Genomic DNA, 15712 nt, shown 5'->3' with positions numbered 1-15712 from the left:
GCTGGGCTGAGAGTGCAGCCTGGGGCACAGCTACACTGTACAAGAAGCCCTCAGTGCCGTGGCTGCATTGTTTCCTTCTGTTATCCCTCTTCCCTGCAGGAATTCAGGTTAAAACAAAACAAAACAAACACGAAAACATGAAAACAACAGAAAAAAAACCTCACCATGAGACACCAAACCCAAAATGCTCAAAAACTGTACCAAAAAGTCCCAACAAAAAGCTTCTCTTCACACATCCTCCCTCATTGCTTGCTTAGAGAGGAGCAGGTTTGAGGAAGAGCATTGGGTAACCTCTCCTTCTTCTATATATATTCAGCATATGACATGACACCCCGCAACAACGCCTCGCTTTGCTGTGTGAGTGGAAGAATTTTAATCCCTTTGGCATATTGCATTATGAAAAGCCAAAATGGAGCCCAGCATACTTCTGTAGACTACTTAGACTCCTATTTAAAAGTAGGAGTGTGAATCTGAATGAGATCTCAAGGAATCATTTATTCCAGTTGATTTGGCATCCACTGACACAAAGAAGCTGTGTAGAAATCAGTCCTGTATTTTCAAACAATCCTCATGTGGTATGATTTCACATATCTTAGATGGCCAGGCTCAGTCAGTAATATTACAGCTACAGTTATAGAACTAACTTTTAGCCTTACATAATAAGGCTAAAATGTAGTCTTATTCCCCTTTACTGAAAATTTGTATTTTTTTTTTCTTAACTCCATGTAGGGAGCAAAACAATAATCTGTCTATATTGGGAGGCATTTTTTCTTCCTGGAGTAAACAAGTTCTCTTAGCCTTTTCCCACAGGCTGTGCCTATTACATTTTTTAACCTTTTGCCTACTCCATTTGTGTTTAGCTTTCTTAAGGCATAGCCAAGGGTCACCATGTCTCAGTCAAAGCCTTACCAGCAGTGCAGTACTCTTCTCCAATTTTGAGAGTATCTCACTTTACTTTTTTGTTTTCAAAGCAGTTAATGGAAAAATCATTAACCTGAAACGTGTCCAGAAGAAGGCAGTCCCACATGACAGGCTCTACCAGTTACACAACAAAACCAGCTAGCAAGGATTTGAAGTTTGCTTTTGTTCTGTATGAATTTATAGAGCTTTTATTTGCATACTTTTTGAAGCTTTTTAAAAGGATATCAAAAACTGTACAAAAGATTCCCTTAATGTATCCATAGCTTTTCTTTTACCCCTTTTACCCTGTTCAATAGAGAAATTAGATTGGATTTGACATGGGTTGCTCTTGAGAAGTCCATGTTAAGTGTACTTTTGAGCATGTTGTTCCCTGAATGAACATTAACTCATAGTTTAATAAATTGTGAAACAGGTTTTTCTTTGTGGTGTGTTTTGTTTTGTTTTGTTTGGGTTTGGTTTGGTTTTTTTTTTTTGTTTGTTTGGTTTTTTTGTTTTGTTTTGTTTTGGTTTTTTACTTATAATTTGCTGAGTTTTTCTTTTCAGACATGTGCTCTTCTCCAGTGTGGGACTGCCCTGTCTGTCCTTCCATGACCTGGAGGAAAATCACTAATCATCTCAAGCTGATAATTTCAAATTGCATTTGTGAGGGCCTGGTGGATTTCAGAGCAAGTTTCATTAGGTTTTGCCACACATTTTTTTTCCTAAAATATATTCCACCTGTTTTTTTTTTTTTCCTAGTCTGAACTATGCTTCTTCCTATTTTTTCATGCTAAATTCATACGTATTTTGGGTTATTAGTACCACACTTCTGCTTTTATCTGTCATGGACTCTTTCTGCATTATTGAATGACTGCAACTTCCTTTGTCTCTCTAATGCTTTTATGAAAGTCTTTTACTTGTCTTTTATGTCCCATGATAGTTAAAACTGATTTCATAGCTCAACCTTTCTGATTCTGTTATGCAAGCTGATTCTGATTCTGTCTGCAAGCTGACACTATTTCTTTATTTTCATCTCTTCATATGTCCTTTTGGCTGTTTACTTGTCCCCTTTTAATTTTTAGGTCATTATGTGCTTGTGAATAAGACAAGCCATGTAAGTGGAAGAATGGCTCCTGTGTTTCTTTTAATCAGAGCAAGTAATTGTAGCTGGTTTGGTTTTCAAACAGACAGGACCTCTGCAATGTTTTATCCCTTAGATTATCTTCACAAATACCTTGCTTGGAATTTCTTCCTGACATTCTCATTGCTTTCTTTTGTTTCTTGTTAGCCTTGTACTTCTGACCTTTGCAAGGAGATAATTCTGAAGTTTATTTGGCTGTCCAGTTATTCTCCCTATTTTCCCTCACACTTCGGCCAGGTTGCTACATTTTTAACTCACTTACTGACTTTTGTTACTGTTGGTCATTAAGCTGCAACTTTTCCTTGCTGGATTTGAAAGCTGTTGTGCTGGAGTTCCTCTCCGGGTTTTTGTCTGATGGACTCTAAACTGTGCAGCAGTTACTCTGCATGGGATACTCTAACAACAGAGGCTTTCTGTAGATAGCAGCCCCTCATCCCTTGCTGCCAGCATGTCTGCACTCTCCTGAACTGCTATCTGCAGCTGGGTGGGTGCAGGAGAGCATTCCTGGCTCCCCAAGTCTTCAGTGCTAGCGCACCCAGGGCTGGTGGTTTTGCCCACAGGACACATACATAAGGAAGTCAGGGCTGGATGAGCTTTAATAATATTTAGTAGTATCTAAATTTTGCCCACTGAGAAGGTGAGCTGTTGGATGCATGGTCTGTCCAGCAAATGAATGCTGCGTCTCCCTCAGAAGGGAGTCTCCATATCCCATTCCCCATTTCTGGGTGTGGGGGTGGCAGGGACAATCCTCCTAGCTGCAGGGGACATATGGCACTTCCTGTTGTCATCCCAGAAATGCACCTCAGGAATCAGTATTTCTTGACCTCAGTGGATTCAGATCCAGCTGCTGAGTAAAGCAGCTTGCAATATTTCTCATTTTCAGGCATCTCCTGTCTTCCTCTTGACTTGCCTTTGCAGGCACATGCATGGTGGTGTTCCACCTGGCTGGCAGTAATGGACATTGCAGAGCAATCTACTAGTGCTGCTAATGCAGTAGTGAAGCTTGACAATAAAAATCAGTGCTAAAGGATGTATCTAATACAATTATTAACAAATATTTTTGGGAGGGTAAGTGTGGTGCCCTTTCTCATCTGTGAAAAGAATTGCAATAAAAAGTTATTTGCAATGTTGTTTGACAGACATGGGCACAACAATTAAATGAGCTGTTGAAGAAACTGTGACTTCAGGACTGAAGGAGTTAATATTTCCCTGCTGTAGTACCTCCAAAGTTGCAGAAAAATATGAAGAAAAGATACACTGCTTGGACAGTCTTCCTAGACTTTGTACTGAAATACCTGTTCATTAGAGTGGGCACAAATCCCATGGTAGGTACACAAGATTGACTGGAGCCACTGTGACATTTAATCAGCTGCAATCTCAAACTGAGCCAAGTGAGAGCACAGCTTGATGTGACATGTGCACTTCTCTTTGCATCTTTGATTATGGATACATTATCCCTACATGCTGGCAGGATGCTTGAGCAGTTTTATTCCATGTGGAGCACACAGCAGTAACTAAGTAGATTGAACACCTGAGAATGCTAAGAAGGGAGTCTGTGTTACAGAAATAATGAATAACATCTGTAAAATGCATGTTCAGTGCTGACACATTTGCTAAGGCATCCTAGTAGAAATATGACTTGAGTATTAGTCTAAAAAAAACCTGAAGTAAATGCCTAAAAATGAAGCAACCCAAGAAGAGTTGATACCTCTTTTAAAAAAACACTTTCTGAAATTCAGAAGCACTTAGTGCTGAAAAATATAACTTCAGCTTCTGAAGGTAATAGTTCTCACTGTGATTGACCATGGAGAGCACTATTGCACAAAACCAGTATATATCATGTGAGAGATTCCCAGTTTCTGGGTAAAGCCTGATCAATTAGGATAAATTAGCACATTATGGAGCTAGATGCATTTCATGATCTGTAGTTTTAGTAGGATCTGGAGTAGGATGAAACAGCAAAATAAAACATATATTTCCAGCTGAGGCCCGGCAAATAAGACAATAGGTCTTACAAAATCCTTAGAAAAAGACTCTCCTCTATGAAAAAATTTGGGTTGCCAAGACAAATATTTGCAAATTCACAGCTATTGTGATTAACAATGATTGTAGGCAAGCCAAGCAACAGTTGGGCAGCAGGAACTAAAGCAAGGATGCTACCTATAACAACGAAAAATGAAAGTATTTTGTCAGCATAGAGGACAAGCGTTTCAGGCAGTTGTTGCAATTATCACTGCTGTCCCCTGCCTTACATGAAAAGAACCTGTTTGTCGTGATTAGATTACAGGTGGGTGGGGCTGGACACTTGAAACTTTTATTAGCATAGTTATTCCTTAACTATGCTATATTTTATTAGCATAGTTATTCCTTAACTAATACAGAGTTATTATAAACTCTGTAGGTAGAAACCACACAAGCTCAAGGCTCTGGTCTATTACACACGTGCATGGGAAACAGCTAGTCCTGTGCTGTGAAAAGGTCTCATGTCCAAAATGGTATAGACAAGGGGAAGCAGAGTACAACAGTGTGGCAGAGAGGCAGCTGGGTTTGTAGTGAGGCTGTTCTTTTTCTCAGTGCCTGAGAAGCAGCCCAGAGGGCTGGAGGCCACTGCTCAAGGGTGGGGCAGCTTCCCACTGCTGGGCTCACAGCCAGCTCCAAACCTTGTGTGAGGGGTGGGAAAACCCCAAACCAACCTGAAACAAAAAACCCACGCAGTATCTTCCCCTGCTGAAACTTACAGCACGGCTATTCCTAAGGGCAAGTTTTCTCATGGGATTTTTTGCCCTAGAAGTCAACCAGCTGTAGATGAAGGAGGCCCCCTGCATGAGTAGCACTGCATAGATTCAGGGCAGCAGGACTTTCAGGCAGCTGGAGGATGAGGCCTTTATATGATGAGACTGCTTTTAGTCCTCAGTCAGCATGGTAAAGAGACAGACAAAACTGAAACTGAAATCCTATACGCCAACTTCCTGCTGAAATACATGTAGCAGTGATGGCTATATTGATGTGTGTTTTACTGTCATGAAGACTGATACTAAGTGTTTTAAAGGCATTTTCTGGGCTGAACTTCATCTTGCAGTTTACTTATATATAATATTGCTTCAAATTAGATAATTTAGATTCAAATTTTAAACATAAAGCTATATTGCTAGGGTTGTTTAGAAGAAATCAGGTTTTTAAACATAGGGAAAAGTCTGATTAATGGGTTTATTCACAAATTGTTTCTACTTGCAGTTGGTAATGTACATACAGGTACTGGGCTACATGGGTATGTTGATTACTCTGCAATAAACGGACCTTTAAAGCGTCTTTGTTTTTAAGGCATAAAATTCTCTTAAGTAAAGAAGTTGTTACAATAACTGGTCATTTTTAATAGTCATGTAGATGCCCACTTTTCTGTGAGAAGAAGCACCAAACTGTTGTTTCTACTACCACACCACTGCATTACTGGTATCCTTGAAGGAATTGTGGAGGATTAACTTGTGTTTGGGAAGGAAGGAATGAGGGCTGCTTGCTCAGTCAGGTGCACTCTGTACTTTATACTCCTAAATCAGGTCAGCTGGGGTAAGAGAGCCTTTTCTTGTAAAATTGCCTTGAAAATTCACCTCCTTCACTCAGCTGGGAAAACTTCTGCTAGAGATAAATGACATAAAATCACTTCATTGCTGTAATTATCATGTCCAGAGGAGCAGAATGGGAGGGCTGGTGATGCTCTCTCAGCAGGCTGTTCCTCCTAGCAGGTGCCAAACTGGGCTGCAAAGCAGAGTTTGTTTTCACATCCTGGAAAACCTGCCTTGATGATGAATCCAACAGGAGTAAAAAAACAAAGAAAAAATACTTTTCTATTCTCTTTTTAAAATTTTCCAGTTTCTGAGGAGGGACTATCAGCGATGTGACATGGTCTTCTCAGGTTAGGAGGAGATTTGCTTCCTCCATTGCTGTTTAGCAATCTGCGTGCTGAAACACTTGTGCTTTATGAAGAAATTTTGTCACTGATTTTCTCCCAAGATTTGTATATCTTCCTGAAGTGCTTTAACCAATACAAACATCCCACTGATTATAAGGAAAAGGAGTCAGGGTTCTGACTGATGGCAGAAAGTGAGGTGTCAAAGCTGAGAGACAGTAGTGAATAATGACAATCATTTCAGCTATGTAATCTTTTCTTCAGGACTCATGGATCTTTATTGAGCTGCATATAGTTTAAATTTAGTAGAAAATGATAAAAATACAAGTTTCTGGCATGGTTTGCTACTAATAAATTAACTTACTGTATGCTCTTTCCTGGAACCTTTGCTCTTCTCGGTCTAAACAACCTAAGTGAGGCTGGAGCATGGCCAGGAGCAGGGGATTGTCCCTGACAGAAAAGTACAGTTCTGTGTTTTTCTCCTCTTTAAGCCCTTCCCCAGTTAAAGAACAACCACCTAAACTACTGCCAATGGAAAACTGAACATAAATATTGTTCTAGGAAAAAAAAAAGTAGATTATAATGTTTGAGACAGAAATGCGTGATTACACCGCGGCTCACTTCAGTATAATTTCAGTATCCTCAGCTGTTTTAAACTTCAGGTCAGTTTTTCTCACAATGGACTGACATTTCTCATGCTCACTGGAAAAATGGGAGAGCAAGATGGTCTCTAAGATGTCCCTGACTTACCAGAGGAAGCCAAAGGTCTCTGAATTGGCAATGCATATCCAAACAGGGACCCTGAAATCACCTTTGGCCTATTTCCTTGAGTAAAAGAAAAGGGGGACATTTCAGTATGCTACAGTGTATAAACAAACCATGGGCATACATGATGAGTAACTGGAAGGTAAACATGCCAAAGTCCTTTCCAAAGCTACTGGGATCAAAGTGAAATAAGCAATAGGTCATAGTGGGCTTCTAAAAAGTCATTCAGGACTCAGAGTCATTTAGGTTTGCACAAGGCCTAACAGACAAAAAAAAGTGTGTATACTTATAGAAGAACGGATGCACTTTCCTCATGTACCCAAATATGCATGTCCCAAATTGAATTGGGTGGTTATAGACAACCTCTAAACTATGTAGAGAGGATATTTTCTTATTAGAAAGATTTAAGAAGTTGTGTCCCACAGATGTCTGAATTCATCCTTACACAGGTATTGATCTTTCCAATAAACATTAATGTTAGCTGGTGATGCTACATCTTCAGTTCACTACAGCTGTCTTGTTTTTTACAAGAGATATCTTGTTTTTCACACCAAGTGCTGTATAAGTTAAATACTCTATCCAAAAGCCACTGATCCTTGGCACCTGGGCTGGACAGCAGTGTCTGCCGTGCACACAGAGGGAGTGTTTAGCCCTTGCAGAGTGGAAACCAAACTTCTCACACAGGAAGTTCAACAAATCCAAGCCAAGAAGTTATGTGGAATAGATCAATGCCCTTACTGTGACCCCCACTCTGTGACTTTGGTGCTGATTTCTTGTTCAGATTGTCCTTCTTGAAGGCTGTGCAGAAGTACATTTTTACAACCTACTGAAAGCAGTTCTTTATTTTCTCTGAAAGCTCAGGAGGAGGCAGTGGGAGCACCATCTCTGTATCACATGGAAACCCTGTGATCCCAGTGCTTGCTAAGATCAGGGTAGGGAACCCGGTCAGCTCCTTCCTTAGGCTGGGTTGGTCAGACCCACACAACAACCTCCTGGGAGCATGATGCAAGCTTCCAGCAGTGTAGGCTCATTTAATGCTCCTTGGACTAAAAGAGGGACTGTCACTTTGCAGGAGGGTGCCCTGATGGGGTTTGCTATGCAGCACTTCCATACTGAGTGGCTGCTCTGCACAAATTTCTGCCACATCATTCTTCAAGGAGGCTGCTACAGCAGTGTTTGTCACAGAGCTGGAAAAAGTCTCACTAGATGTAATCCACAGTGTTTAGGTTCAGCAAAAATAGTTCTTCTGGGAATTGCTAATATTCACCATATTGAAGCTGAGGAGTGGGGTGGTGTTTTCCCTGTAAAAACACCTTTAACACTCACTAGGCATTATTAGGAACAGAATTTATACTTGTCATTTGATAAACCCACCCCTCCCTCCCCCCTCCCCCCTCCCTCCCTCCCTCCCTCCCTCCCTCCCTCCCTCCCTCCCTCCCTCCCTCCCTCCCTCCCTCCCTCCCTCCCTCCCTCCCTCCCTCCCTTCCTTCCTTCCTTCCTTCCTTCCTTCCTTCCTTCCTTCCTTCCTTCCTTCCTTCCTTCCTTCCTTCCTTCCTTCCTTCCTTCCTTCCTTCCTTCCTTCCTTCCTTCCTTCCTTCCTTCCTTCCTTCCTTCCTTCCTTCCTTCCTTCCTTCCTTCCTTCCTTCCTTCCTTCCTTCCTTCCTTCCTTCCTTCCTTCCTTCCTTCCTTCCTTCCTTCCTTCCTTCCTTCCTTCCTTCCTTCCTTCCTTCCTTCCTTCCTTCCTTCCTTCCTTCCTTCCATTTTGCACCATCTCTCAGGATACATCTCATAGATTTTCAGAAGCTGTGTAAAGCCAGTTAGTTCACAAGTTGCCACTCAGCTCCAGGCCTTGGTAATGTAAAAATTCAAGATTTTGTGGTCTAATTTTCACTATCTTTTAAAAGCTTAATTATAATTCAAGATCTCATTTCAAATTAAAGTCTTATATATCTCTTTTTTTTGCAAAAGTATCACTGATGTTTGAGATCTATTTCTGTAAGGTCTTCCTGTGGTTCATAGGATTAGTGCACTATTAATGCACTATTAATATTATAATATTAATATATTATTTATAAATTTCTATATAAATATAGATTTATATATAAATATATATTTTTATATATAAAATATATATTTAAACATATATTTATTATATATATAATATGTATTTATATATAAAATTATAAATAATATTTATATATAAATATATAAAATTATACTATAATAATTTATTTGGATTTTAAGGCAGTGAGTTTTTTGTTATGTTTGGGGAACACCATTTGCCTGATCTTGTTACAGGTTTTAACCATATTGCATCAACTGTGGGGAACAGGTTGTTCTAAGTTAACACTGTAGGTTCTCATAAACATCACAAAATTTCAGAGTGATATTCTATATTGTCAAAAGACAGCAAATATTCTCCACATGTACTATAGTAAAGATAGATTTAAAAAGAGAAAGTTGATTGTTTCAGTTATTTGTGGCTTAAAAGTCTTTAATCTTTAGAGTTCATCCATCAGTCTTGATCTGCTCATTCAGTGCCAACTGCTTGTGGTAGGGTGATATGAATGCATGTCATATTTAAAGCACAAAGAGACCATCACAAGCATTTAAAATTGATTTCCAGATTACTGCAGGCTATTGAACTCATCCACTTGCTTCTGCACTAAGCTTCTGTCTGCTAAGAGACACTACTAAATGTAATACAAAGGGAATGACAAACCTCTTTTTTACTTTTATGCTTTATTCCAATGAATAACAGCCTGACTTTTAAAACTACAGTTACCTTATTTCCATTCTGCAGCTGCACGAATTTTGCACCCAGAAATTTGCCTCTTCTCTGCTCTGGTCTGTCTCTGCTTCTGGAACATGTGATTTTTCTCCCTGTGAAGGTTCTTGTAGACAATAATCAAGTCACCTCTTAGCCATCTCCAAGCTAAGCTGAACAGATCAGGGTCTTTAATAATCTCCATGGCACGCATTCTGGGTTTTTTTTCCCCTGCATCTGAACTCTGGACCGTTTAAATATATTGAAGATATATTAGTTGGTGCCATTTTAAAAATCATACTTCAGGCCTGAATGGTGGGGGTTGCATGACAATTTCTCACCTTTAACATACATTTCCTAATCTCTTCATATGGCAGCAGGCTGGTGGCTGAAGTGAGACCAGATAGCAAAAGATCAGCACCGCCAAGAGTTTCTTAAAGCTGATGGGTCACCCTTGTCACTTCTCTAAAGTGAAATGCAGGTTGTTTCTGTTCTCTGTGTTTGCCTCCATTGTAACAGCTGATGTTCCTACAGGGTAAATTTTTTTGGTACCAACAGGTGAAATAAATAAATGGATGAGTAAATAACTGGTTCTAAAAGAATTTACAACAGAGACAATAGCCCAGATAAGATGGTGACAATTAGAAAATATGGGTAAATTTGTGAAATCTTCTTCCTTTGTCTCCTTAGTCTTCCTTTGCATGCCTTAGCAAGGAGACTCTCATTAAAATTGAAGCTGCAAAATTCTACAGTAGGGAAAGGGTTAGGCTTTCCAGCTGCAGCTGTTTTTACCAGTGACCACAGACCATGAAGGACAGGAAGAATCAATTAGGCAGGAGGGTGCCAAGCCAAAACAATGCACAGACTTACCACAGATGGTGAGTCACCAGCCTCTTAATAAACTAATTTCCTCAACAAAAAATGGAATTGATCTCAGGCCAGCTTTGGTTGTTTAGAAAAAACCCCAAAGTGCTCCTGTCCATCTAGATGAATGGACCGATAATCTGTTCTTTCTATCTTGTCTCCAGACAGCTGGAGTACAGCACCTTTAACAAACAATGCACTGAAGTTATCTATGAGTAACCTGAAGAGTTGGACATAGCCTAAAATCCTTGTCTTCTGCTCTTTGTCACAGCTTTTAATGCAAAATCTTTGCTTGTGATTTTCAGACATTAGTTGTTATTGTTACTGCCTCTTGTTTGCCCTGCTGTGTTGCCTGAGGTGCTCAGCCAGCAGTCGTGCTGCCCTTGGAGATGATGCTATTCAGGTACATAACAGGACTTTCTGAGCCTCAGGACAATTCCCATGGTACATCATTATGGGACATACAAAAGGGGTAAAGTGAACTGGGATGTGGTAAAGGAGGGGAAAGATACAAGAAAGAAATGAATGTTGACTAAAGAGCAAAATTAAAAGTGGCAAATTTTTTAAAATTATTTTTATTTTAAACTAGTGTGTATCTCAGGGGGAAAAAAAACATGTTTATTTTCTTATTACGTGCAGAGGTTTAAGATGGTTGCCAAAGCAAGCTTCCTAAATGGGCTGTGTCATGATTAGACACTTGAGTGTATTCTGAAAAGCCTTCCTCTCAGATATCTCATTTATTAATTTTCTAGCATTGGAGGGAAATTATCGTCCACCTCCCAAGGGCCTGGCCTGACCCATGGCTTCCTAACCAGGTCCTCTGAAAAGTTAATGTGTGTCCAGCAATGGATGAACTTGGCTCATTCCTGGTCATGGTCATATTACAAGAGGAACTAGAAGTGGAAATGGAAGAGAAAGCCTAGATTGGTTTTGGTTTTTCATTTTTTTTTCTTTTCCCTCTTCAGTTTTCCTATTTGCATGCTCTTGTATATGACTGTGGTTCTCCAGAGAAGCCTCCTTTTTTAACTGCTGGACCTATAAAGATGGGTGTGCTGGCTTTATTTGCCTTCCAGCCAGAAGAGGCTATAAACCAACAAGATGGGCCTGTGGGGCAGAAATGTGGTAAGAGAAAGGTGGAATAGCTGAAGGACCACGAGGATTAAAGGAACAGGAACTTTCATGAATAGAGAAAATACAGGAAGGACAGCAGTGGGAGTAGGACAGGGGCAGCTGGCAGGAGAAAAGAAGCATGAGACTGCCTATGGTCAGAGCAGAAATCCTATTAACAACATTGTTGAAGTCCAAGTTTGCTCAGTTATGCTTGCTTGGACCTAATTCACATGCTGTTTCTACATCTCTGGTACCACGTGCTGTTCCTGCAAGGACCCTGAGCCAGACTCACCACCTTTGTGATGCTGCCAGGTCTGATGACAATCCGGATGTGAACATCAGTGTAACTGTGTGTAAGCTCAGATATAATGCCATGAAAGCAGAACCAATCCCTCAGAGCAGGAGGGGTTGATTTTGCTTTTGTGGTGACTGTAAGTCCAGCAAACAGAAAAGGCTATGCAGGCTGCTTGCCAGAGAGCAGCAGTTTCCAGAGGAATGGTACCTTGGAAGATCTCAAGGGGGCAAGGGAAATTCATGCTGAGGCAACTTGTGTGAAAGCACTCATTTGTCTGGCACTGAAATCCTAAATTTGTCTAGTGGGTGAACTGTGTGAATGATGGGCATTAAAGGCTTACTTGTTGCTTCCCAAAACACAGGTTTGAGTACTCAGGCTGCACAGAGATAACAGTTCCAGGTACAATTTGAACAAGTAACCATGTGCTTTTACTGTGACCAACACATGGCATTAAAATATGGCCAGTGCTCGGGGACTAGAAAGAAATTATGCAAAACCAAGCAGGATCCTTTTGGTTTCTCTTTTTATTTCTTTATAAAGAAAGGAAAGGATGGGCATGCCAAACCAAAATGGCAGAATACAGACAAAGATGAGCACTGAGGTTTCTCCTTGGGGACCATCCACAGTAAACTCTTGCCTTGGTAGGGGTTCAGCTCCCCATCCCTCCTGCCAGGAGGAGCCCAGCATGCAGCCAGCCCTTCAGCACAATCACAGCTCTTGGAAGTTAGTTTGCACAGTTTCACAATACCATCAGCCCACGTCATGGTGGGGCAGCAGCAGCTGAGGCCAGCAACATTAGCAGCAGCAACATGGGATACAGTGCACAGAAAAAAAGGAGCAAAGAGCTTGTTTGCAAACAATTGTAGGTAACAATATAGAAAGTCCAAAGATCGTCATTCTGCTATAAAAATATTACACTTCATAAAACCATGTACTATAAAAAAAATCGATTCAGAAACGCTGGTAAACATAACAAATATCTGTACACTGGCTGCCTTTTTCATACAGGAAACATAAAAAGCATGAGCCTCAGAAATCATCATTTTGTAAACATGAATATGGAGCCTGTAAACAAAGTGCTAGATCATGGTTCATATTTTGTCAATTTAGTACTACCCAAGTAAATTCCTTAGGTACATCATCACCTAATGGCCAGACTCCATTACTGCAACAGGAAAGAGGACTTTGAGCTCTCCTACCAGAGTCACTGAAGGTGCATGTGGATTAAAGAATTGACACAGTAATGAAGGCAGCAAGATTTAGCTCTGAGTAGCAAATCAGAAACAATCTTTTAGCAACTGTTTTTATTTTCTGCACTTCAAGTGAATGAAGCCTCTCCTTTCAAAATTCACCTTCATCAACGAGGGCATGCATTTTCCTTATTTCCTGTCAGGCTAAAGCATCTCTGAAAATATGTCCAAGCACAAGTTAACTCTGTAACTATGATTACCAAAGCAAGAAGTAGTGGTTGAACAGTTCAACATTGAACATCATGGTTTACACTATACAGGATGACAAAAAGGGCCAAAATCTTAATTTTAGACTTTAAACTTCAGGCTGCAAAATATGTTCATGTGCAAGCCTTGTGATGACATGCATGATCAGATGCTGGCTAACACACATGTGCTGTCTCCCAGTTGCACTTGGAAATGCAAGGTCTAGGTTCACAAAATCCTACGAAGAGAGTTTAAATAAAATTTGGCTGTAAGAATTACTGTAACTTTACTCTGTAACATTTTTGTTCTGCACAGGCTTCAATCCATCCTTCTCCTGGATACTATGAGTTTTAGTTCTGTTCACACTGACTACCTTTCTTTTAACTTCATTTTATATTCTGAGTTTAAATTCTCATGGTTTTGCCAACTTTCAGAATAGGACAGGGTGTACAATTGTGTGTGCCTGCTGTGGACAGACACAGAGAAAGGAGTGTGGGACTGTGTTCACACAGGACCTGAGGTACTCGAAGCAGCTTAGCTGCAGTGTTTTCAGGCAACACAAGGTTTCAGGATCAGGGTCAGCTAGGAGGTAAGAATATACACTTCTAAAGGAAAATTATGTATACTTCAAAAGAAGAAAAGAAAAATGGGCTTGCAATTTTACTTTTTCTTTCTTTTTTTAATGTATTATTCTAAAGCATCTTACTGACATTATTTTAGGCCTTTTTATTTTAATGTAAGGAATATCTGAAGGGTTGTGCTGCTTGCCTTTTAGGATTCAGATATGTGAATGTGGAGCTCACGTGGCTCTTGCTTAAAGGTTTCATCTCTGGATGTTCAACAAGGGAACTTTGCTCCTAAATATTTACTTTGGCATTTCTGATACACACATCCTAAGACAGGGCTTCAAAACACCTGCATAAAAATATTTTTCCAGTGAAAGCTACAATATATTTTCTGCTATAGTAATCTGCTGTATCTTCTGTGTTTGACTGGCTTACTCCTTCTAGGGATCAAGAAAGCTGTAGCATGCCCAAAAAGCAAGAATTTCCTCTGCAAAAATGGATGATTTAAAAACAAACCCTGGGGTTTTTCTATCACTTTTATTAAGGTTACAGTCAACATTACTTCCCCATGAGATGTCATCTGTGGCCCTACACCTTCTGGTTACAGGGAGTTTGTATGAACTTGTGGCCAGTTTTCAGAAGCCTGGACTTGTCCTCCCTCTCTGTGCACAGGGTTTGGCACTGGGAACCTGCTGCTGTTCAAACATCACATCATTTATAGCCCTGACTCTGAGCCACACCTGGGCTCTGCTCAGCATAATGCAGCAACAGTGGGACAGAGGTGACACTGAACTTGCAGCCATTCCAATGTGTTGACAGCACTGTTGGCTAAACTAGTTCTGTTGCCTTCCTGCTGTCCCCAGCCATTTGTTCTGATGCACAAACATTTGCTCTGCCCCATGGTGACCTGGCTAAGGGAGGTGTGAAATGACAGATGAACAGCTGAAGTAAGAGAAAGTGACTGCCTGCCATTTTTAGTGTCAGCACTTGCTGGTGTAAGTTCAGTAGAGCAGCAGCATAAGAAACCTTTGTGCCATCCATGGCTCAGGGCATGAGCCAAGCCCTGTCATAATTTGTATCACAGACACACAGCAATTGCACACTTGACTGAGGTTTGGACGTATTCAGAGGTACCAGAGCTGGGTACAAGTTGTTGGAGAGAGCTGAAAGGGTCTGGCTGAAAAGAGAGCCCAGTATTACATCCAGGGTTAGATGAAGTACAGGAACACACAATCCTCACCTTGTAAGAGGTACATGACGTGATCTCATGGCATCGTGTCACACATGGTGTGCTTCACTCAGCTCTCTGTGCCTGGGCTATCCCCAGCACCCTGGGCTCTCAGGGATTTGAAGAAGATTTTTTTCGTGAGGAAACAAAACCTATTCTAAAGGTAGACTTCTTTATCAAATGTAGAGATTTGTAACAACGTGTCTGTGAGGGTCACTTGTCATTTGCTGAAACAGTCAGGCTTTATAAATGCTACCTGCTGTTAAAACTTGCTTAGAAAATGTTAAACAGATTTTAAATAAATGAAAATTCATGAGGGGCTGGGGCAGAAGTCAGATCTCCCTTTAAGCAGCATCTCCACACTCCTGTCATATAGACAAGCTGTGGTGCTGTGTTGGAACTGGGGTAATCATCAGGGATGAAGAATATTGTGGGATATTCATTCTTCAGAGTCCTGGAGCTGCAGAAGCGGGGTCCAGCTCTCCAAAATGTGGGGATATGCCTCCTCCTTGCTGGGCAGACACTTCTCTCCTGGACTGAGCAACAAAACCTGCATGGATATGGTCCTGTGCAACTTGCTCCAAGTGAACCTTCTTTAGCAGAATCATTAGACTAGATGGGCACTAGAGGTCCCTTCCAACCCGGACCATTCTGTGACTGATTTTGAAGTAGGCCTCCAGATGAGCTGACTATGTCTGTGACAGGTACCCTGGGGTATGCCTTGGACACTCATTGC

This window comes from Melospiza melodia, chromosome 3, assembly GCF_035770615.1.
Source record: "Melospiza melodia melodia isolate bMelMel2 chromosome 3, bMelMel2.pri, whole genome shotgun sequence".
NCBI lineage: Eukaryota > Metazoa > Chordata > Aves > Passeriformes > Passerellidae > Melospiza > Melospiza melodia.
The sequence above is the reverse complement of the archived record's forward strand: the minus strand, read 5'-3'. Positions refer to the sequence as shown.